The sequence below is a fragment of the Salvelinus alpinus genome, chromosome 2 (genome assembly GCF_045679555.1).
Source record: "Salvelinus alpinus chromosome 2, SLU_Salpinus.1, whole genome shotgun sequence".
Taxonomy (NCBI): domain Eukaryota; kingdom Metazoa; phylum Chordata; class Actinopteri; order Salmoniformes; family Salmonidae; genus Salvelinus; species Salvelinus alpinus.
Window position 1 is genome coordinate 63,269,738 of NC_092087.1, and position 24,620 is coordinate 63,294,357.

The 24,620-nt window shown below is 41.8% G+C and overlaps 1 protein-coding gene across 6 annotated transcripts in view; it reads right to left on the minus strand.

Annotated features, from left to right (window-relative positions):
* The window catches only part of LOC139566703 (CSC1-like protein 2), a 96,206-nt gene extending 81,195 nt beyond the window's left edge, over positions 1-15,011 (minus strand). For 2 of the 6 annotated variants that reach the window (XM_071387990.1, XM_071387958.1), the window contains exon 1: positions 14,685-15,011. The gene's annotated coding sequence lies outside the window, so the exon portion shown is untranslated. Of the gene's footprint in view, positions 1-4,822; positions 5,186-5,206; positions 5,329-14,684 lie in introns of those variants that run through there. The other 4 variants (XM_071387984.1, XM_071387999.1, XM_071387964.1 and 1 more) reach the window with 4 other exon arrangements.
* Positions 15,012-24,620: the final 9,609 nt, after the last annotated feature.

A 24,620-nucleotide genomic window follows, 5' to 3' on the forward strand; every position in this document is an offset into this window, starting at 1 on the left:
TGTACTCCCTGTTCACCCACGACTGCATTGCCAGGCACGACTCCAACACCATCATTAAGTTTGCCGATGACACAGCAGTGGTAAGCCAGATCACCGACAACGACGAAACAGCCTATAGGTAGGAGGTCAGAGACCTGGCCGTGTGGTGCCAGGACAACAACCTCTCCCTCAATGTGATCAAGACAAAGGAGATGATTGTGGACTACAGGAAAAGGAGGACCGAGCACAACCCCATTCTCATTGACAGTGCTGTAGTGGAGCAGGTCGAGAGCTTCAAGTTTCTTGGTGTCCACATCAACAAACTAACATGGTCCAAGCACACCAAGACAATCCGGAAGAGTGCACGACAAAACCTATTCACCCTCAGGAGACTGAAAAGATTTGGCATGGGTCCTCAGATCCTCAAAAGGTTCTACAGCTACACCATCGAGAGCATCCTGACTGGTTGCATCACTGCCTGGTTTGGCAAACACTTGGCCTCCGACCGCAAGGCACTACAGAAGGTTGTGCGTACGGCCCAGTACATCACCGGAGCCAAGCTTCCTGCCATACAGGACCGCTATACCAGGCGGTGTCAGATGAAGGCCCTAAAAATTATCAAAGACTCCAGCCACCCTAGTCATAGACTGTACCGGAGTGCCAAGTCTAGGTCCAAGAGGCCATCTACCCCAAAGCCATAAGACTCCTGAACATCTAATCAAATGGCTACCAAGACTATTTGCATTGCCCACCCCCTCTTTTACACTGCTGCTACTCTCTAATATTATCTATGCATAATCACTTTACTAACTCTACCTACATGTACATATTACCTCGACTAACCGGTGCCCCCGCACATCGAGTCTGTACTGGTACCCTCTGTATATAGTCTCGCTATTGTTATTTTACTGCTGCTCTTTAATTACTTGTTCCTTTTATTTCTTATTCATATTTCTGAAACTGCATTGTTAGTTCGGGGCTTGTAAGTAAGCATTTCACTGTACGGTCTACACCTGTTGTATTCGGCGCATGTGACTAACATTTGATTTGAGTATGACTCCCTGATAAAATAAAAGTTAAATAAAAGAAATACATTGGTCCAAGTTATGGTCACCTGCGGCGTGCAGAAATGCAGCCTGATAGCAGGTCGGCAGACAAAAAAAAAAAATGCATCCGACTCGAGGCCATACTGCCCAAACTCTTATTCACAAGTGACATAATTTTTTTTTTCAATCGTCCCACAGTTTTAATATGAATGGACATTTCATCTTTGTGACTGCAGACCAGCTTAATCCCTCTATTACCCACAGGCCTTTGCTTTCTCTCTTTCGCTCCGCACCTCAAAACACTCTCCCTTCCTCTTTCTTTCACTCCCCAATACAACACTCTCACAGATGTAACAATGAACACTCAATGGGCTGCCAGGATGCAGTGGAAACATGTGACTCATGGTGGAGGACATGGAAAGCCCTCCGCACTTCCTGACATGGAAACCACTCAGCCCATCCCAACATTGCCCCGCCCCCCCCGTCCGTCCGGGCTGCGTGAAAACAAAGTGCTGTAAACTAAAGAATTATCCTAGTCCATTCATATACGGAAGCTTCAGATACCATTCAAACCATTTCTGCTTGATTTAACTGCCAAGCAGAAGATCTTAATGCAATAAAATAGCCTACCGGGATAGACTTTACACAACAATAATTTTATTGAGTCAAAAGGCAAGACGTGGCAGAATACCATAATGAAGTCTATTTCTTACACCATTACTCCACAGTGAAACTATTAACGTCTAATTTGGGCACATAAGTTAGATAATATTATGAATGTGGATAAATACACTGACCCAAAATACAAACGCAGTATGTAAAGTTTTGGTCCCATGTTTCCTGAGCTGAAATAACAGATCCCAGAAATGTTCCACACACACAAAACACTTATTTCGCAAAAATTGTGTGCACAAATTTGTTTACATTCCTTTCAGTGAGCATTTCTCCTTTGCCAAGATAATCCATCCACCTGACAGGTGTGGCATATCAAGAAGCTGATTAACATCATGATCATTACACAGGTGCACCTTATGCTGGAGACAATAAAAGGCCACTAAAATGTGCAGTTGTGTCACACAATACAATGCCACAGGCATCTCATGTTGAGGGAGCGTGCAATTGGCATGCTGACTACAGGAATGTCTACCAGAGCTGTTGCCAGATGAATTAACATTTAATTCCTCTACCATAAGCCGCATCCTATGTCATCTTAGAGAATTTGGCAGTACGTCCAAGCCGCCTTATAACCGCAGACCACGTGTATGAACAGAACACGGTGGCAGTGAGGTTATGTACGGGCAGGCATAAGCTACGGACAACGAACACAATTGCATTTTATCGATGGCAATTTGAATGCACAGAGATACCGTGACGAGATCCTGAGGCCCAATGTCGTGCCATTCATCCTCCGCCTTCAACCCACGTTTCAGCATGATAATGCACGGCACCATGTCGCAAGGATCTGTACAAAATTCCTGGAAGCTGAAAATGTCCCAGTTCTTCCATGGACTGCACACTCACCAGACATGTCACCGATTGAGCAAGTTTGCAATGCTCTGGATCGACATGTACGACAGCATGTTCCAGTTCCCGCCAATATCCAGCAACTTCGCACAGCCATTGAAAAGAAGTGAAACATTCCACGGGCCACAATCAACAGCCTGATAATCTCTATGCGATAATCTCTATCTCTATGCCAAAAAAAATGTAATCCTCACTTTCCTCCACCACAACAGCAGACCTGAGGAAATTTGCAGGAACTCACCAACAAATACTCAGTTGTTTTGGAATGACCAGTAGCATGGAGCATAAACAATATTGAGCGACACCCAACAGATTAATTATCTATTTAAGGATATAAAAATAATAATAATTAACTTCTCTAGCCCACGTAGACAGCAAGTAAATATGAAATATATATAGAAGGGTATCACATGGATAGCAAGTCGTAAATTCCCAGTGTCATTGCTGACAACTATGTTCCTATTATTAACACAGGCCTGTGCCTTGCGCCACGGCAAACTGTCAGGGTACAGCAGTGAAATACAAACCCCATTATACACCAACATCCAAGGTTAGTTAGTGCGTGTGTCCTGCATCACAACCCATATGTCTAGGTTTGTGTGTGTGTGTGCGTGAGTTTTGTCCCATCCTTCACTGACACACAGCCAGGTTCAGCACTAATTTCTGAAGGACTGGCTGCTAGTGCTAACCCTCGGCTTACAGACACAAATACTATTGATCGCCATACTTTCAACTGGAACAACTTGTCGTTTTCACTCATCATACCAAGCAGCTCCAATGTGGTCGCAAAGATATTAAATATTCAAGAGTGAAAGTCCCTTGTCTACATGCCATTGTTCATTAAACAAAAAGCAAGAAACCAACACTTCAACCCTGGTTCATTATAGTTGTCAAACGATCCACCACTTCAATTTGGGGATGGTCGAAAACACAAACAATGTAAGTACATACATTAATTCACATAAAACATTTGTGTGCATATTGAGCCATGTTCAAGGAGCTGGGTTGCACCTGAGAAGTCGGTGCTGAACCTGTCTAAAGCTGGCCAAACACCTCACCTCAGACAATCGATCTTTCTGCTCCATAACCGAGCCAACAGCTACAGAGATCACATTTAATTTCACATGGAAAAAATTAGAGGTCGAACGATTATGATTTTTCAACGCCGATACTGATTATTGGAGGACCAAAAAAAGCCAATACCAATTAAATCGGACGAGATTAGATAGATAGAGATAGAGATATAGGATAGATAGATGACAATTACAACAATACTGAAAGAACACTTATTTTAACTTAATATAATAAATCAAATAAATGTAGTCTCAAATAAATAATTAAACATGTTCAATTTGGTTTAAATAATGCAAAAACACAGTGCTGGAGAAGAAAGTAAAAGTGCAATATGTGCCATGTAAAAAAGCTAACGTTTAAGTTCCTTGCTCAGAACATGAGAAAGCTGGTGGTTTCTTTTAACATGAGTCTTCAATATTCCCAGTTAAGAGGTTTTAGGTTGTAGTTATTATAGGGCTATTTCTCTCTATAGCATTTGTATTGTATATTGACTATTGGATGTTCTTATAGGCACTATAGTATTGCCTGCCTAATCTAAGGAGTTGATAGGCTTGAAATCATAAACAGCGCTGTGCTTCAAGCATTGCGAAGAGCTGCTGGCAAACGCAGGAAAGTGCTGTTTGAATGAATGCTTACGAGCCTGCTGCTGCCTACCACCGCTCAGTCAGACTGCTCTATCAAATAATAGACTTAATTATAATATAATAAAACACACAGAAATACAAGCCGTAGGTCATTAATATGGTCAAATCCGGAAACTATAATTTCAAAAACAAAACGTTTATTCTTTCAGTGAAATACGGAACCGTTCCGTATTTTTTCGAACGGGTGGCAACCCTAAGTCTAAATATTTCTGTTGCATTGCACAACCTTCTATGTTATGTCATAATTATGTACAATTCTGGCAAATTAATTACGGTCTTTGTTAGGAACAAATGGTCTTCACACAGTTCGCAACGAGCCAGGCGGCCCAAACTGTTGCATATACCCTGACGCGAATGCGCTTTTGTTAATTCATCACCCGTTTGGCGAAGTAGGCTGTGATTCGATGATAAATTAACAGGCACCACATTGATTATATGCAACGCAGGACAAGCTAGTTAAACTAGTAATATCATGAACCATGTGTAGTTAACTAGTGATTATGTTAAGATTGATTATTTTTTATAAGATAAGTTTAATGCTAGCTAGCAACTTACCTTGTCTCCTTGCTGCACTCACATAACAGGTGGTCAAGCCTGCCACGGAGTCTCCACGTGGATTGCAATGTAATCGCCCATAATCTGCGTCCAAAAATACAGATTACCGATTGTTATGAAAACTTGAAATCGGCCCAAATTAAAAATAGGCCATGCCGATTAAATCGGTCAACCTCTAGAAATAATAACCAACAGTAACCATTGATAATTCTATATGCTGGAATGTGCTACCAAGCACCGATTCAAAAACTCAGTCAGTATCGCTTTTCAATGTGCAGATCGACGATTCATACACTGCATCAAAAACACTCATGTCATACTGCAAGTCAAGACATCAGAACAGCTGAATAGTAGAGCCTTCTCAATACAACAATAGGTACACACCCTTTAAGGTGTACAGAGTCGGTGTATCCCTGACTAAGAGTGCCATAACATTGTTGGTCGACACTCGTACATGACCAAATTGAACGTCAGCATTTAGTCTGGTCAACAGAGCGCATGAGGTTCTTATGACCAACCTGCATCTGACCAGTGTTTGTGGGTTGGGGAGGGGGCGGGGGGGGATTGCTGTCAACAACACTGCAATGGAACAGGACACATAACACTGCATCAAACAGCAGCAGATTTCACAACATAAATTACAATCATAGCCATTTATGAATACTAGAAGCCACTATACTCCCTCCATATAAAATATACTTTATTTTTGAATGTATCATTTAGAATTCTAGAAGTACTTTGTATCTATTTGTTTAGGCCAAAACAAGAACTCTATTCCAGTGGTATGTATACAAGCCAATTCTTTTTACAATCATAGCAATTTCTCAAAGGGAAACCGAGGTGGATCTTCATATAGCAGGCGGCTCATTATCACATATCTGCACTGGACATGTTCTTCTGCGAGAGTGAGATTATCTGCTCCAAACAGATAGCAAGGGCACAACAAGGGGAAAAGGAGCAGAGAGGCGAAAAAATGTCTAGGTAGCCAATAAGAACGCACCCGCTTAACACGAGTGCAGTGCTTATCAACAAACACAGAAACATATCGTAGAAGTCCCATGACTGTCCATGTATTTGTTACCACTTACATAGCCTGTTTGTACATTGGTCGTATGTATCCGTATCGTAAAACCTGAGTTAAAGACTAGATTATAAATATAAATTCTGCCCTAGGAACAAGGTATAGCTGACCCAGCCTAATCAATGGGAAGGACATGCTGTAGTGAAGTTGAACAAGTGCTGTGTTATGACTCCGCACCCCTCTCTCTCTCTCGGACACAGAATTCTTATCTTCGCTCATTAGCTGCAGTAGATTGGGTCCCATGCAGGAGCTCTCTCACTGAATTTCAAACACTCTGTGTCCATTACACAGACCCAAGGTAACCAGTAAATGTACTTGAAAGGTAGATACAGAGAAAGAAAACATGAGATAGTGAGAGAAGAGAAAATGAGAGACAGAATGAGAGAGTGAAAGAATGACTGACTTTAAAGATATAAAATATTAGAATAACCCCACATAAAATATCAAAATAACGACTCTCCCTCCAATGCCTCCATGTCAGAAAACACAGAGCCATTGGAAATATGGATTGGGTGGTATGCAAATTAGTAGCCTTCTGAAAATCATACCTTAAAAAGAATTGGAAATCGGTATTGGTATGGTATTGGAAATCATACCTGCCGTATTTCAAAATACCCTGGTACATTGTATAGTCTAATGCACGTGTCAAACTCATTCCATGGAGGGCCGAGTGTCTGCGGGTTATCACACCACCCTTGTACTTGATTGATGAATTAAGGTCACTAATTAGTAAGGAACTCCCCTCATCTTGTTGTCTAGGTCTGAATTGAAATGGGGGAAAAACACTGCAGACACTTGGCCCTCCGTGGAATGAGTTTGACACCCCTGACTAATGGGAAGGGACTTTATCTAGATTGAAGAGATGCATGCACTCCCCAAAATACATTAGGGGTAAATGGATGATGATCAACATATCGGTGTTGGCTACAGACTACAAAATATAGAATCTAGTTATCATTTTGACAGAAAAGCTATGGACAGAAAACCATTTCAATAGCTTATTATTTTGTAAGGAGGTCCTCAAATTAGAATGACAACAGCAGAGAAAGGGACAGGGCAAAAACTCTTACAATTCCAACTATTGAATCCTGCAAGATACTGTTTTTAATTAGACAACTACCTTTTTTGTCAAAGCTAAGATGCTTAAATTTAAATTTAAATTAAAATGGCTTGCGCAACCGACATCTATAACGGTCTGCTGGCCCAGACAGCATCTCTAGCCGCGTCCTCAAAGCATGCGCAGACCAGCTGGCTGGTGTGTTTACGGACATATTCAAATCGCTCCCTATCCCAATCTGTTGTCCCCACATGCTTTAAGATGGCTACCATTGTTCCTGTACCCAAGAAGGCAAAGATAACTGAACTAAATGACTGCCGCCCCATAGCACTCACTTCTGTCATCATGAAGTGCTTTGAGAGACTAGTCAAGGATCATATCACCTCCACCTTACCGGCCACTCTAGACCCACTTCAGTTTGCATACCACCCCAGCAGGTCCACAGACGACGCAATCGCCATCATACTGCCCTAACCCATCTGGACAAAATTAATACCTATGTAAGAATGCTGTTCATTGACTACAGCTCAGCATTCAACAACCATAGTACCCTCCAAGCTCATCATCAAGCTGGAGACCCTGGGTCTTGACCACGCCCTGTGCAATTGTGTCCTGGGCTTTCTGACGGGCTGCCTCCAGGTGGTGAAGGTAGGAAACAACATCTCCACTTTGCTGACCCTCTTGTGCTCCCTATTCACCCAGGACTGTGTGGCCATGCACGCCTCCAACTCAATCATCAAGTTTGCAGATGACACAACAGTAGTGGGCTTGATTACCAACAACGACGAAACAGCCTACAGGGAGGAGGTGAGGGCACTCGGAGTGTGGTGTCAGGAAAACAACCTCTCACTCAATATCAACAAAACAAAGATAATCGTGGACTTCAGGAAATAGCAGAGGGAGCACCCCCTATCCACATCGAAGGGACAGCAGTGGAGAAGGTGGAAAGTTCTAAGTTCCTCGGCGTACACATCACAGACAAGCTGAAATGGTCCACCCACACAGACACTGGAGTGAAGAATGCGCAACAGTGCCTCTTCAACCTCAGGAGGCTGAAGAAATGTGGCTTGTCACCCAAAACCCTGACAAACTTTTACAGATGCACAATCGAGAGCATCCTGTCAGGCTGTATCACAGCCTAGTACTGCAACTGCCCCGCCCTCAACCGCAAGGCTCTCCAGAGGGTAGTGAGGTCTGCACAATGCATCACCGGGGGCAAACTACCTGCCCTCCATAACACCTACAGCACCCGATGTCACAGGCAGGCCAAAAAGATCATCAAGGACATCAACCACCCGAGCCACTGCCAGTTCACACCTCTACCATCCAGAAGGCGGGACCAGTACTGGTGCATCAAAGCTGGGACCGAAAGACTGAAAAACAGCTCTCTCTCTCTATGCCATCAGACTGCTAAACAGCCATCACTAACTCAGAGAGGCTGCTGCCTACATTGAGACCCAATCACTGGCCACAAATGGATCACTAGTGACTTTATACAATGCACTCTAAATAATGCCACTTTAATAATGTTTACATATCTTCCATGTATATACTGTATTTTATACCATCTATTGCACCTTGCCTATGCCGCTCGGCCATCGCTCATCCATATATTTGTATGTACATATTCTCATTCACCCCTTCAGATTTGTGTGTATTAGGTAGTTGTTGGGGAATTGTTAGATTACTTGTTATATATTATTATTACTGCACTGTCGGAACTAGAAGCACAAGCATTTCGCTACACTCACATTAACATTTGCTAACCATGTCTATGTGAGAAATACAATTTAATTTGAAAGGCCGGGTGCACTACTTTTTTTTAATAATATATATTTTTTAAACAAAATATATATATATATATATATAAATAAAAATCAGGGGATGCGGCAGCACCCTCCGCACCCTTACTTTCCGCGGCTAAGGGAGATTACACTTACAGTAAAACACAACGGTCCAGTGGAAAATATACACCCGGTATAAACCATATACACTCCTTTTTCTTTTTTTTCAGTGGGCATTGCTTAAACTCACTTCTTAATCCCTACTGATGCGTATCAAAGTAGCGTAGTGTAGGTATAAGGCTTATAAATTATGTAGTACAATAGATAAATCATGCACAAAGTAGCCTACACAAATCACAAAGCACATGAAATACTGTATATTCACATGAGTGCCGCACACATAACCTAGTTTCAGCAGAATATTATCTGCAGGCAACAAGAGCGCGCAGCACTCAACTGGTTTTGGTAAGGAGCAGCTCACGGAAGAATGATATCGGTAGCCGGGAGGGTAGGAAATCTATCTCCCAGTAAATGCTAACTAAGGCAACAACGGATATGAAAACCAGGTATTGAAAAAGTTTGGTCCGAAGTGTTTGTTAGTAGGCCATTTATGATTCCCAATTGTGATGTGATGCACTGTTTGCATCAGGGGCATAGGCATGGATGGGCCTGGGTGGACACAGGCCCACCCACTGGGGAGCCAGGCCCACCCAATCAGATTGATGCTGCTTAAGCATTGTTGTTGACTTACAACATCACTTATTTATTTTGAGTAAAAATCTGAAAAAAATATATAGGAAAACTCATGAAACATAGGATTTTTCACACAGGGTGCCTTTCCCACTTCTCCAGGCATCACTACATAGGGCTGATAGAAAGACAGCAGTCACACACAACATGATGTTAAAGGATAAGCAGTCCATTCACTGACATTTTTACATTTAGCACAAAGCGGTGACCTAAAGTTGAAATACAACAAATGTTTCACACTATCAGCAGCAGGTGTGCTGCAATAAAAATGTGAAAACACAGTTCCAGTCACCAGATGATTACATCAAAGAGCTGCTGTTATGAGTGAGTTCATGCCTAAGTTTTTATTTCATCACTGTCAACACTGTTTTTATTCAACACCATTGAATAAAAAAACATTAAAACGTGCTTCTCCCTACATCCGCACATGCTGCAGCTGCAATGAATGGGTAAGTGTATTGATAGCCCTGCATTTAATTTCTTATTAACAGATAGTCATGTCTACTTTAATATTGAGGAATAGTCCCCTCTCTGGTCAGTCTCACCGGAGGAAAGGAAGGAGAGGGCAGGGACCGTGAGAGGCAGACCCTCTGCTGCTCTCTCCCGCACTCTACTGAGGCCAATTTTACAACAGTAACATACAAAACACACACAAAAAAACAGATGGATTACACAAAGAAACAATGAAGACGCTGAGACTAACGCCGTGTTCAAAACAATGGGGAATCCGGAAATCTTCTACTTCTGACTTCAATGCGTTCAAGACAACTGTAAACTCTGGGGAAAAAATTATATCCGACTGGTAAAAATCAGAATTTCAAGTCGGAAGCTCAAGCATCTTTTCTAGAGCTCTGACATTCCGACCTGAAGATCAATGACATCATGATTTGAACCCCGACCCCTTTTTCTCCCCAATTTTGTGATATCAAATTGATAGTTACAGTCTTGTCCCATCACTGCAACTCCCCTACGGACTCGAGATTGGCAAAGGTCGAGAGTCATGCGTCCTCCGAAACACAACCCTGCCTGCGAAACACACTGCTTCTTGACACACTGCTCACTTAACCCACACCACGCCAGCCACACCAATGTGTCTGAGGAAACATTATCGAGATGGCGACCGAAGTCAGCTTGAAGGGGCCCAGCCAGCCACAAGGACTAGGTAGAGCGCGGTGGGACAAGGAAATCCCAGCCTGCCAAACCATCCCCTAACCCGGAAGACGCTGGGCCAATTGTGCACCGCCAATTGTGCACCGCCTCATGGGTATCCCGGGCACAGCTGGCTGTGACACAACCTAGGATCGAACCCAGGTCTGTAGTGATACCTCAAGAATTGCGATGCAGTGCCTTAGACCGCACCACCACTCAGGAGACCAAGGAAGCAACATTTTAATTATTTTCATTCATGCACTTTCATCACCTTGCTTCCCACACACTAAAATTGTTCAGTAATTATTCTCAAAAGCAAGTGTCTGACTTTATTTTTTTCCTGCATTTTCAAACAAATGTATTTTCAGACAAATTAAATGGTTCCAAATAGGAAAACCTTCCAGAAGGACAAATAACTCTGCAGCACTCCACCAATCAGACCTTTATGTTAGAGTGGCCAGACAGAAGCCTTTATGATAGTGGCCAGACGGAAGCCACTCCTCAGTAAAAGGCACATGACAGCCCGCTTGGAGTTTGCCAAAAGGCACCTAAAGGACTCTCAGACCATGAGAAACAAGATTCAAGCGTCAAGTCTGGAAGAATCCTGGAACCATCCCTACGGTGAAGCACGGTGGTGGCAACATCATGCTGTGGGGATGTTTTTCAGCGGCAGGGACTGGGAGACTAGTCAGGACCGAGGGAAAGATGAACAGAGGAAAGTAGAGAGAGAGATCCTTGATGAAAACCTGCTCCAGAGCATTTGAGAGGATCTCAGACTGGGGTTAAGGTTCACCTTCCAACAGGACAACAACCCTAAGCAAACAGCCAAGATAACGCAGGAGTGGTTTCGGGACAAGTCTCAATGTCCTTGAGTGGCCCAGCCAGAGCCCAGACTTGAACATCTCTGGAGAGACCTGAGAATAGCTGTGCAGCAACGCTCCCGACCCTACCTGACAGAGCTTGAGAGGATCTGCAGGGAAACTTCCCAAATACAGGTGTGCCAAGCGTGTAGCGTCATACCCAAGAAGACTCGAAGCTGTAATCGCTCCAAAGGTGCTTCAACAAAGTACTGAGTAAAGGGTCTGAAAACTGAAATGTCACATGTACATATGTTTAAAAATTTTAGCAAAATTTCTAAAAAACTGTTTTTACTTTGTCATTATGGGGTAGTGTGTGTAGATAGATGAGTGGGAAAAAACAACACATTTTAGAACAAGGTAACATAACAAAGTGTGGAATAAGTCAAGGGGTCTGAATACACTAATCCATCTACATTGAACAAAAATAAAAACACAACCTGTTAGTGAGCATTTCTCCTTTGCCAAGATAATCCATTCACCTGACAGGTGACTTATCAAGAAGCTGATTAAACAACATGATCATTACACAGGTGCACCTTGTGCTGGGGACAATAAAAGGCCACTAAATGTGCAGTTTTGTTACACAACACAATGCCACAAATGTCAAGTTGAGGGAGCATGCATTTGGCATGCTGACTGCAGGAATGTCCACCAGAGCTGTTGCTATTTCTCTACCATAAGCCGCCTCCAACATCATTTTAGAGAAATTGGCAGTACGTCCAAACGGCCTCACAACCACGTGTAACCACACCAGCCCAGCACCTCAACATCAGGCATCTTCACCTGTCAGATCATCTGAGACCAGCCACCCGAAAAGCTGATGAAACTGAGGAATATTTGTGTCTGTAATAACGCCCTTTGAGGGGAAAACTCATTCTGGTTGTCTGGGCCTGGCACTCAAGTGGGTGGGCCTATGCCCTCTCAGGCCCACCAATTGAGTGATATCCATACATTAAGTCCTACTGAATTTATTTCAGTTGACTGATTTCCTTATATGAACTGTAACTCAGAAAAATGTGCTTATATATCTTTGTTCTCTATATCACACAAACACAGTACCAGTCAAAAGTATGGACACTTACTCATTCAAGGGTTTTTATTTATTTTTAACATTGTAGAATAATAGTGAAGACATCAAAACTATGAAACAACAGATATGGAATCACATAGTAACCCAAAAAAGTGTTAAATAAATCAATTTACATTTCAGATTCTTCAAAGTAGCCACCCTTTGCCTTGATGACAGCTTTGCACACTCTTGGCATTCTCTCAACCAGCTTCGCTTTGAATGCTTTTCAAAAAATCTTGAAGGAGTTCCCACATATGCTGAGCACTTGTAGGCTGCTTTTCACTCCGTGGTCCAACTAATCCAAAAACATCTCAATTGGGTTGAGGTCGGGTGATTGTGGAGGCCAGGTAATCTGATGCAGCACTATCACGCTCCTTGGTCAAATAGCCCTTACACAGTCTGGAGGTGTGTTTTGGGTCATTGTCCTGTTGAAAAACAAATGATAGTCCCACTAAGCCCAAACCAGATGGGATGGCGAATCGATGCAGAATGCTGTGGTAGCCATGCTGGTTAAGTGTGCCTTGAATTCTAAATACATCACTGACAGTGTCATCATCACACCTCCTCCTCCATGCTTCACGGTGGGAACCACACATGCGGAGAACATCCGTTTACCTACTCTGCATCTCACAAAGACACAACGGTTGGCACCAAAAATCACAAATTTAGACTCATCAGACCAAAGGACAGATTTCCATCGGTCTAATGTCCATTGCGCATGTTTCTTGCCCCAAGCAAGTCTCTTATTATTATTGGTGTCCTTTAGTAAGGGTTTCTTTGCAGCAATTCGACCATGAAGGCCTGATTCACGCAGTCTCCTCTGAACAGTTAATGTTGAGATGTGGCTGTTACTTGAACTCTGTGAAGTATTTATTTGGGCTGCAATTTCTGAGGCTGGTAACTAATTAACTTATCCTCTGCAGCAGAGGTAACTCTGGGTCTTCCTTTCATGTGGCAGTCCTCATGAGAGCCAGTTTCATCATAACTCTTGATGGTTTTTGCGACTGCTCTTGAAGAAACTTTCAAAGTTCTTGACTTTATCCGCATTGACTGCCCATGTCTTAAAGTAATGACGGACTGTCGTTTCTCTTTGATTATTTGAGCTGTTCTTGTCATAATATGAACTTGCTCTTTTAATATCAAACAGGGCTATCTTCTGTATACCACCCCTACCTTGTCACAACACAAGTGATTGGCTCAAATGCATTAAGAAGGAAAGAATTTCCACAAATTAGGCACACCTGTTAATTGAAATGCATTCCAGGTGACTACCTCATGAAGCTGGTTGAGAGAATGCCAAGAGTGTGCAAAGCTGTCATCAAGGCAAAGAGTGGCTATTTGAAGAATCTCAAATATAAAATATATTTTGATTTGTTAACACTTTTTTGGTTACCACATGATTCCATGTGTTATTAAATAGTTTTGATGTCTTCACTATTATTCTACAATGTAGAAAATAGTAAAAAATAAAGAAACTCTGGAATGAGTAGGTGGTACTATATATTTATTTATTTTTCTAAATGATTAAATATTGGATCAATTTATCTCAGAATAGTTTTGTTAGTGACATAAAATATGTAGATTAGATAGATAACATTTTAAACATTTTTTGTTTAACTCGAGTAGTGGCAGCCAGGAAAAGTGCAACAAATTCGTTTCTGTGAGAATTACAGATGGGTCAGTTACCCCACGTTACCCTATGCCGCTAGATGGAGATTACAATATCTGTCTAGAAACTGGGCTAGACTCAAGACCGTTCCTCTCACTGGATCCTACAAAGTCTTTCTGCAAAGACAGCTCAGCGCAAAATTATTTTAAATGCGGTTCTTAGTACGTCAATTAGATCATACAACACGACGTTGTTTGGTATTGAAATAATTCTTCAAATAGTCTAGGCTACTATAAAATTATATAAAGTAGGTTATCCCTCAACTAGCCTATAGGCGTGACAGGCCCAGAGCACAATAGTGCGAATGCGATTCTGCATGATTGCTGCGCTGCGTCAACATTTTTAAACACGTGAACCCTCGCAATATATATAATATTGTATGTAGGTCTTTACCTTCTGGCCATATGTCAAAACAAATTAAATGAAGCCGCATCGTCTTTTACCTGGCAATCCAATTTGATTTTCCGTTTGTGTCTTCTCTTGCTCCAATGGCAATATCCCAAACGAGAGAGGCTAAATATATCGTTATAAATCCCCCACCAAGGTGACGAGGTCTAGAAACCAAGCTATCAGCCTCACGAGAGTAAGCTACTGAGAAGCGTCAGAAACATATTCGAAATCCATTATGTGCTTGTTGTTGCAAAAGTTAAAAAAGCGGCGAATTGCTTCACAGTCCCTTTGAACGACACCGAAAATGGACGCGAACGCTATGAATATAATTACCGGCAATTGGAAGCCCGACATATTCCATTGTGAGCCTCTCTTCCAACAACAACCTCTAGGTGGCGACAAAGTAACACTTCCGTTAGGTTTTCAGAATAAAAGTCCCCTTATCCAAAAACGCATGCAAAGTCATTTTGCAAAGTGTCACTGTCAGTGCCCACAGGCATTTTGTAAAGTGCTATTTTATTTATTTCCTATTAGTTACACCTCATTGGAACACATCTGTTTTATTTACTTGAAATCTTAAGAACAAAAAATATATTGTCTTAACTAAAAACCAGTCCAGTCAGCTCACCAAAACAAATTTTATTAGTATGGAAGTTGCAAATGACCAAGTGGCAACTGCAGATCATGCTGCTTGCTTAGGAAGTGCCACTTCCACTCGATTCGGCTCCTACCCAGCGCAAACTCACATGACCGCCCTCCTAGAGCGTTCCAACCCATTGCACTGCCAAAAAATGCCTATTTCAATAGCGCAAGGGATGACACTTTCAGGCTGAGGAGTGAGTTTCATAGAACCCCATCTGCTACATATGCACAAATAGATCAGTAAATATGTAACAGTATCCACAAAATAAAATGAAGACTAATGATAATGTAAATTAACCATTATGATCATTTTTACACTCATCCATATTAGGCTACCAGAAGACTGCTGTTTTTGAACATATTGTAGCAAATTCAGGGCTAAGCCCAATTCAGGACTCTGACACTTCTTGATGAGGTCACTAGTTGTTGTACAACGGTATCTACATGCTTACTGACTGCTACTGCCATCCCCATGTTTCTCTCACAAGTCCCTTGGGACACACTTCTAGTTCTAACACCAGCATAGCGAATATGTAGCCCGAACCCAGGTTACTGCTACTGTGAGTCCAAAACTTAAATTGTTACACCAAGAGGTTTGAACTTTCTGATGAGATATTAAAACGTTATTTACTGTGTGTCCCTTTTGGGAAATTTGTCTTGCATCTCGACAAACAACAGCACAGCATCACCAATAAGTGGGGTGGCAGGTAGCCTAGTGGTTAGAGCGTTGGACTAGTAACCGGATCGAATCCCTGAGCTGACAAGGTAATAATCTGTTGTTCTGCCCCTGAACAAGGCACTGTTCCTAGGCCATCATTGAAAATAAGAATTTGTTCTTAACTGACTTGCCTAGTAAAATACAATAAATACATCAATCACAAGCAATAACTACAGCAGACATGTTCATTAATTCAGGTGGGGGGGTGAGCAGTTATTTATTCAACTGATTTATTCTGTTGGGAATGAATTATTTCTGGGCTCTTTGTAAAGATGGACTCTGCATCGGCGGCCTGGTGGTATGAGCTGGTACTCCTGGTTGAGTGGGTGTGTTAGATCAGTGGCAATTCTCGCTCCTGCCCTCAGTACTCTCTCCAAGAACAGTGTTTCCATGTTCTTGAGATGAACTCCTGATATGTAATTAATCTCTTCATGTTGTTGTCCCTTTTTGTATATATGTTTTGTGTTTGCAGTCCAGGAGAGTTTTGAGTCAATTATAGTACCAAGATATTTGTGTTGCTCAACTGATTCTATTTGCTCTGAGTCAATGTGAATGGGCCCGGGATCATCTTTTAAAGTTCTGAAGTTTATTGTAATTTCCTTGTTGTTGTTTTTTCACATAAAAATGTGTCTGTTTTCCTTCCACCATTGGGTTAAATGTGTTCTTTCTGTCCTGTAGTCATCCTCGGACCCCTAGGTGTGTTCCTAGGTTTGTACAATATGCTTTCTGAATGCTACTAAAGGCTGTGCACACCCAAAAGCCTTGTTTTCACCTTCATTATCTGATCAAGATGATCCAAACAAGTTCTGTCACATTTACACATGGTAATAAAATGTGTCTGTTATCTGTCTACTGTGTCCGCATTGTGACCATATTTCCCTATAATATCTATCTGCAGTCTGCAGTAACTACAAGGAACAGTTCAGTGTTGTAGTAATTGAGACCACATATTGAGTGTCTTGGTCTGGTCTCAGTGTCTGATACATTTTTACTCGGTCTTGACTCGGTCTCAGACAATGAGGACTCATCATTTCTTCCGGAGACCAGGCAAGACCAGCAGAGTAAAAAAAACTCATAATTGCAGTGGGTGCGTTCCACTGCTTAGATGTTGCATGCATCAACCAATGGTTGGTGCCACGTCATTGAATGTGTCATCTACAGACAGATTGCTATAACACATGATGTAAGATCTGGCTACGTCTATCAGTACATTTCCACATAACACAATAATTCCAATAGCCATTCGAGCTTTGCCCTCGTGTGGGAGCTAGCAAGCAGCTGAGGTAGTGCTAGGTATCAACAGCCAATCCGGTAGGGGCTGGAAGCTATAGTGAGCTTCGATTGGTCAATAGCGTCGCGTTATCGCAGAGTATTTGCATAAAGTTCAGCTTTCTCCAACTTTGGTCCTGCTCTGTTCACACTTTCTCGCCCATGCTCGCATCGCCCAATGGTCCCCCCGTCCACTTCGCTTCCCTCCACTGAAAATGAATGGGGCTCTGTTGTTTCATTGCCCCCATAGTGTTATGTGGAAATGCACTGTGAGCAGAGGAACGTGACCAGTATCAGCTTCCATTCCATCAGCGCATTAAACTGCTTCGCCAGGCCAAATATCCACACTCCTTTCATGACACATTAATATCTTATCGCCTATTGAAACATGGGCTTCCTACTTTTCCCAATAGTTACCTACCGTCCTTTACATTCGTTGAACAACTTGCAAACTTTGTGGCATTCTAATGCCAATGTTTGTCCATGGAGATTGCATGGCTGTGTGCCTGATTTTGTACACCTGTCAGCTGAAATAGCAGAATCCACTCATTTGAAGAGTGTCCACATACTTTTGTATATGTAGCGAATACTGTATCTTCACCAAATCTATGCAAATTGGTATTCTTCCTTAAGACTTGAACATTTTCAAAGTTATCTCCCTCTATAAATTGGAATTTCATTGATTTGCTGGTAGGCAAGAGTGGGAGAAATTGTTTGAAAGTTGCATGCTCACTATTAGTAAGGGGAGACTGGGGGTAGCTGTAACATATTTTGTCTTTCTATCTATTTTAGACCTGTTTGGGTTAGTGATCATTTGTAGAGTGGCTCTCTATTTGCATTTTTTTCACCTTTCTGAATGTCTTTATTTTTGTAAATTTAATTGAACATTTATTTAACTAGGCAAGTCAGTTAAGAACAAATTCTTATTTACAATGACGGCCTACCAAATGGCAAAAGGCCTAAAGAATCCATATGTAAAAATATATATATATATCAGTTAAACAAAGCATATTAACTATAATTCTACATTATATATTTAGCATACAAGAAGAAACATGTTTGATTGTGTGTGTGTGTGTGTGTGTGTGTGTGTGTGTGTGTGTGTGTGTGTGTGTGTGTGTGTGTGTGTGTGTGTGTGTGTGTGTGTGCGTGCGTGCGTGCGTGCGTGCGTGCGTGCGTGCGTGCGTGCGTGCGTGCGTGCGTGCGTGCGTGCGTGTGTGTGGGTGTGAGTGTGAGAGTTAGGCTACATGGAGGGGATTATTGAGTAGTTTGGTTCATCAGGCTGACCCCCAGTCCTCGCTTGAAGTTATTGATTGAGGCATGATGAGGTTTTGGCAATATGAAGATAAGAATTCCAGAGTATGGTTCCTCTGTATCTGGTAGAGAATTTATTTTGTGAGGGGTGGGGAGGGGGAAGGTTATCGCAGTGTTATATAGATGGATTTCAGAATTAACCTGGAAGAATCCATTGAAGGGTTTACGTAAACTGTTTGGGAGGTATGAGTATTTGTAGATGAAAGTGCATAATTGGCGTACATTAATGTTGTAAACAGACAATGTATTGAGTTTCTCAAACAAAGTTGCAGATGGAGCTAGGTAATTAGAGGAGGTGGCTAGTCTTGCAAATGTCTTTGTATGGTGAGTAATTTGTGTAGGTAGGAGGCATATGTACTGGCCAAGACAATATTACAGTAAATGAGATATGGGTAAATTAAGCTATAGTATAGAGTTAGGAAGCAAGCCTGATGAGCCAAACCCCTAATCTTTCTGATGATAACAGATTTCATTGCTTTGCTACAGACAAATGTAATATGACATTAACAGAATAACTTTTCATCAATTAGAACTAGTGGGATCTAGTGGATGTGACTTGTTCCATTTCATTCCCACCAATTGAGATTCTGTCTCTTTTCTTTACAATATTTCTTACTCTTACTAGTTTTTAGAATCAAGTTAGATTTTTTAACATTTAAAGATCATTTGTTTATCTGAAACCATTCAGAAAATTTGGCCATACCCGAGTTGGCTTCATTAATTAGTGAATAAAAATGATTGTGTGATAAAATGAAATTGGAATCATCAGCAAAGAGAATGGGAAGTACAGTAGAAGACACAGCAGCAAGGTCATTGATATAGATTAGGAATAACAAAGGTCCAATTATCGAACCCTGTGGCACAGCACAGAATATCTTGGCCCTGGTATATGCACAGCCGTTTGCATAAACAAATTGTTCTCTAGCATAAACATAACTATATAACCAATTATATGTTTAATCATGAAAACAGTAATAATGCAATTTAGAAGGTAGTGTTTCATGATCAACCGTGTCAAATGCTTTGGATAGATTTTTAAAAAATGGTTGTTTTAAGGGCTGTAAAGATTTTATCCACAAGTTGCAAAAGAGTAGTTTTTACAAAAAAAACATGTTGATGCTCATTAAGAATATGGTGTTGATTTAAATGTTTCAACATTCTCTTATACACACATTTTTCTAGGATTTTAGAAAAACATGGTAGTACAGAAATTGGGCGATAATTTGTAAAAGATCTTGGATCCCAAGATTTATAGAGGGGGATAACTTTGGCAATTTTCAAATCTTTAGGAACAATAACAATTTGCATAGATTTGGAGAATATACTGTATACACTACATATACAAACGTATGTGGACACCCTTTCAAATTAGTGGATTCATGTATTTCAGCCACACTCGTGCTGACAGGTGTACAAAATCAGGCACACCGCCATGCAATCTCCATAGACAAACATTGGCATTAGAATAGCCTTACTGAGGAGCTCAGTGACTTTCAACGTGGCACCGTCATAGTGCTCATTCCAACAAGTTGATTAGTCAAATCTCTGCCTTTCTACAGTTGCCCCGATCAACTGTAAGTGCTGTGAAGTGGAAACATCTAGGAGCATCAATGGCTCAGTCGGGAAGTGGTAGGCTCCACAAGCCCACAGAACGGGACCGCCAGGTGCTGAAGCGCGTAGTGCATAAAAATCACTTGTCCTCGGTTAAAACACTCACTATCGAGTTCCAAACTGCATCTGGAAGCTACGTCAGCAAGATAACTGTTCGTCAAGAGCTTCATGAAATGGGTTTCCATGGCCGAACAGCCGCACACAAGCCTAAGATCACCATGCGGAATGCCAAGCGTCGGCTGGAGGAGTGTACAGCTCACCGCCATTGGACTTTGGAACAGTGGAAAGGCGTTCTCTGGAGTGATGAATCACGCTTCAGCATCTGGCAGTCAGACGGACAAATCTAGGTTTGGCGGACGCCAGGAGAACGCTACCTTCCCGAATGCATAGGGTCAACTGTAAAGTTTGGTGGAGGAGGAGTAATGGTCTGGGGCTGTTTTTCATGGGCTAGGCACCTTAGTTCCAGTGAAGGGACATCTAAATGCTACAGCATACAATGACATTCTAGATGATTCTGTGCTTCCGACTTTGTGGCAACAGTTTGGAGAAGGCCCTTTCCTGTTTCAGCATAACAATGCCCCCATGCACAAAGCGAGGTCCATACAGGAACGGTTTGTCGAGATCGGTGTGGAAGAACTTAACTGGCCTGCACAGAGCCCTGACTTCAACCCCATCGAACACCTTTGGGATGAATTGGAACGCCGACTGCGAGCCAGGCCTAATCGCCCAACATCAGTGCCCGACCTCACTAATGCTCTTGTGGCTGAATGGAAGCAATTTCCCGCAGCAATGTTCCAAGATCTAGTGGAAAGCCTTCCCAGAAGAGTGGCATTGCTATCGGGAAATAAAGGCCCAGGATGGTTCTTATGATGCTTAAGAGGTCAGAGCAAAGAAATCTGATCTGCCCGTCCAGACTGAGGTCAAATATGGAGCACTAGAATTGTATTAGGATTTAGATCCACATATGGTTGTGGTATAAATCTGAACTCAAACATTTTTGTTGCTGTTTACACATTAGGGAAAGATCAGATAGGTATCAAATATTTAAAAAACAGTGCCTTCGGAAAGAATTCAGACCCCTTCACCACTAAAATAGATTTTTGATAATTTATCTACACGCAATACCCCATAATGACAAAGTGAAAGCAGGTTCTTAGAAATGTTTGTAAATTTATAAAAAATCTAAAACGGAAATACCTTATTTACATACACTACCGTACAAAAGTTTGGGGTCACTGAGAAATTTCCTTGTTTTTGAAAGAAAAGCACCTTTTTTGTCCGTTAAAATAACATAAAATTGATCAGAAATACAGTGTAGACGTTGTTAATCTTGTAAATGACTATTGTAGGTGGAAACGGCAGATTTTTTATGGAATATCTACATAGGCGTACAGAGGCCTATTATCAGCAACCATCACTCCTGTGTTCCAATGGCACGTTGTGTTTGCTAATCCAAGTTTATCATTTTAAAAGGCTAATTGATCCTTAGAGGAGAAGTACATTAGAGTGTCTAGTTTGAGAAACAGACACCTCACAAGTCCTCAACTGGCAGCTTCATTAAAAAGTACCCGCAAAACACCAGGCTCAACATCAACAGTGAAGAGGCGACTCCGGGATGCTGGAGTCGAGGGGTCTGAATACTTTCCGAATGCACTGTAATTAGCAAAAGATCGGAATTGGGCTGCCTATGTTATGCAACTTTAATAACAAAGGAAGTAAGCTCAATTGTTCATGCTTTTATTCACTCCGAAATAAGACTTTATTATTACGCTGATAAGTGATAAACCACCCACTGCCAAGAATTCTACAATCTGTGGAGAGCAATTGTAAATATTAAATTCTAACCATCATTTTTTCCCAATTTGGTGTACATGATCTGTCAGGTTAACTGCCTTTCAATCTTTTGAACACTTTGTAAAAGACATGTTTTAACATTTTCTTTAGAAAGTCACCTGATCAAATACAGTAGTTTGATAGCCCAAGTACACTACTTATTATTGTTGTGTTTTATTTATTTTACATTGACATAGAAAATTGCAATGGGAAAATCGACATTGAAGTCTTCAGCCTACCCTGGAAGCCTGTGTTTCAGACATAAGGAAGTAGATGGCGGCAAATGTTTTACTTTTAAACTCAGACAAAACTAAGATGCTAGTTCTAGGCCCCAAGAAACAAAGAGATCTGCTGTTTAATCTGACAGTTAATCTCGATGGTTGTACAGTCGTCTCAAATAAAACTGTGAACAGGAGGTTGGTGGTACCTTAATTGGGGAGGACGGGCTCGTGGTTGGTATCAAATACATCAAACACATTGTTTCCATGTGTTTGATGGCATTCCATTTTCTCCATTCCAGCCATTATTATGAGCCGTCCTCCCCTCAGTAGCCTCCACTGCGAAGGACCTCGTCGTTACTCTGGACCCTTTTCTCTCTTTTGACGAACATATACAAATTGTTTCAAGAGCAGCATTTTTCCCATCTTCGTAACATTGATAAAAAACCTGAGACTTTTGTCAAATAATGATGCAGAAAGACTAACCATGCACAAAAAGCACAAAATAAACTTCAGTTAGTGATAAATATGGTTGATAAAATCTTGACTAGAGCCCAAAGATGTGATCAAATTATTCAACACTGGCTTCCTGTTAAGGCTAGGATCTGATTTCAAGGTTTTACTGCTAACCTACAAAGCATTACATGGACTTATCTCTCCAATTTGGTGCTGCCATACATATCTATGGTCACAAGATGAAGGCCTCCTTATTGTTCCTAGAATTTCGAAGCAAACATCTGGTGGTAGGGCTTTCCCCAACTTTTATGGAATGGTCTGCTGATCCATGTGAGAGACACAGACTAGGTCTTGACCTTTAAGTCTTTACTGAAGACTAATCTCTTCAGTAGGTCTTATGATCGAGTTTAGTCTTGACTTGGGGTGTGAAGGTGAATGGCAAGGCACTGGAGTGACAAAACACCCTTGTTGTCTCTGCCTGGCAGGCTCCCCTCTCTCCACTTGGATTCTCTGCCTCTGTCCCTATTACGGAGGCTGAGTCACTGGCTAGCTAGTGCTCTCCCATGCCGTCCCTAGGAGGGGGGCTTGAGTCACTGACGTGATCTTCCTGTCTGGTTTTACGCCCTACCTGTCTCAGTCCCCAGTATCTATGCTGCAATAGTTTTTGTGCCGGGGTGCTAAGGTCAGTCTGGTGTAATTCTCCTGTCTTATCTGTTGTCCTGTATGATTTTAAGTATGCTCCCTCTAATTCTCTCATCCCTCTCTGTCTCCCCTCCTGGAGGACCTAGGACCATGCCTCAGGATTACCTGGCCTGACGACTCTTGGCTGTCCCCGTCCCCAGTTCACCTTCTCGTGCTGCTGCTCCAGTTTCTGCTGTTCTGCCTGCAGCTATGGAACCCTGACCAGTTCACTGGACGTGCTACCTTGACCTGCTGTTTTGACCCTCTTTCTCCCTCTCTACCATACCTTCTGTCTCAAGCTCTGAATGCTCGGCTATGAAAAGCCAAATGACATTTACTTCTGAGGTGCTGACCCTTTATAATCACTATGATTATTATTTGACCCTGCTGGTCATCAATGAATGTTTGAACATCTTGAAGAACTATAGGTTTCTTCCTAGGTTCCTGTCTTTCTAGGGAGTATTTCCAAGCCACAGTGCTTCTACATCTGCATTGCTTGCTCTTTGGGTTTTTAGGCTGGGTTTCTGTATGATGATGTAAAAAGGCTTTATAAATACATTTGATTGATTGATCTAGGGCTACTTAAGACAGAGCTTTTCAAAACCAAAGTGTAGATATAATCCTATTTTTTTTCAATTATCTTTGTTCTATATGCAGGTAATATGATTTTTGTGATGTCTTTTCGAAGTCTAGAATATTTCCTGCTGTTCACAGGCGACTGGTCATTTCAAGTAATTACATATACCAATTGATTCTTGAAGAATCTCTCTGGCAATATTAGTCCATTGTTTTTAGTCATATATACACTGAACAAAAATACAAACGCAATATGCCACAATTTCAACGATTTTACTGAGTTACAGTCAACTGAAATCAGTCAATTGAAATAAATAAATTAGGCCCTAATCTATGGATTTCACGACTGGGCAGGAGCGCAGCCATGGGTGGGACTGGAAGGACATAGACCCACCCACTTGGGAGCCAGGCCCAGCCAATCAGAATGAGTTTATCCCCACAAAAGGCCTTTATTACAGACAGAAATACTCAGTTTTATCAGCTGTCCGAATGGCTGGTCTCAGACGATCCCGCAGGTGAAGAAGCCAGATGTGGAGGTCCTTAGCTGGTGTGGTTTACACGTAATCTGCGGTTGTCAGGCCGGTTGGATGTACTGCCAAATTCTCTAAAACAACATTGGAGGCAGCGTTTGGTAGAGAAATGAACATTAAATTCTCTGGCAACAGCTCTTG